Source organism: Eptesicus fuscus, chromosome 19 (genome assembly GCF_027574615.1).
Source record: "Eptesicus fuscus isolate TK198812 chromosome 19, DD_ASM_mEF_20220401, whole genome shotgun sequence".
Lineage (NCBI taxonomy): Eukaryota > Metazoa > Chordata > Mammalia > Chiroptera > Vespertilionidae > Eptesicus > Eptesicus fuscus.
Genome location: NC_072491.1, coordinates 8,396,008 through 8,397,124, shown reverse-complemented (window position 1 = coordinate 8,397,124; position 1,117 = coordinate 8,396,008). Strand labels below are relative to the sequence as shown.

Genomic DNA, 1,117 nt, shown 5'->3' with positions numbered 1-1,117 from the left:
TAACACTGTCTGGATAGGTTTGGGGATTTCAAGTTTATTTTTGTCTTAGTTACTAAAGTGTTAGATCTGTTTGGTGATGGATCATGGACTAGTCCTCTGCATGATTCTTTTGTGGTATCATATTATGACCGAAACTTCTTATAATAGGTCGACTGGTGTTGCTAAAAATAAAAGTACAAGGGGGCATATCACAAGGGCACACTTTTTACAGGCTCTAAAAGACAGCTTTTAAAATCACCAGAATCGAGAGAACCAAGATGGTGGCATAGGTAAATGGCCGTTCTCGCCGCCTCCCACAACCACATCAAAATTACAACTAAAATACAGAACCACCATCACTCAGAACTGCCTGAAATCTGAATGGAAGTCCTACAACTAGAGAAGTAAAGACGAAAGTACATGGAGACTGGTAAGAGGGGTGGAGGCTCGGAACAGTCTGGTCCAACACCCATGTGTGGTGTGTGTTTTTTTTAATTGGGAGGGAGATCTTGGCTGCAAGGCTCAGTGAGGCCTCCAGGAAGCCCTGTGTGATGCAGTGGATTTGACTACAGAACCACTCGCCTGTGAGTTCTGATGGGCATACTGCTAAAGGTTAACCTTAGGACCTGGCCACACATAGTAGACTGTTGACATTTTGCCACCATCTCAGCAGTGGGGCGGATAGTGGTGCTGGAGCAGTTAAGAGCCATTTCCCACTCCCACCAGCAATGGGGGCAAGCTGCCATCCTTATCTCTGCTGTGTCAACCCCTTCTTCCCCACACCCTCAGCACTTCCAAGACAAGAAGTACAATTCAGTGGCATTACATGCCTTCTCAATGTTGTGAAACCATTATTAATTACCACTATCTACTTCTAGAACTTTTCATCACCCCAAACAGAAACCAGTAAGCAATTCTGGTCTACCTTCTATATAAACAGCCGCTCTTAGAGATCCATTCAGTGCCATTTGTTTTTATTTTATTGTCAGGCAGGATTTCCCAGCATCTTTCTACGTAGATAATTCCATATATCTCCCTGCAATGTAAAATAGGTGTGATTTTTGCAAAGAAAGTTCTGAATCACCTTTGGGCTAGGTGGGCAATTAGGAAGGTCATCAATACTTGTTAAGAACTTATT

General features: G+C 43.2%; 1 non-coding gene across 1 annotated transcript; it reads right to left on the bottom strand.

The window, feature by feature from the left end:
- Positions 1–242: 242 nt before the first annotated feature.
- MIR9235A (microRNA mir-9235a) lies at positions 243–318 on the bottom strand. The gene is given in 1 exon segment (NR_128935.2): positions 243–318. It is a non-coding gene; the product is annotated as a microRNA mir-9235a (primary transcript).
- Positions 319–1,117: the final 799 nt, after the last annotated feature.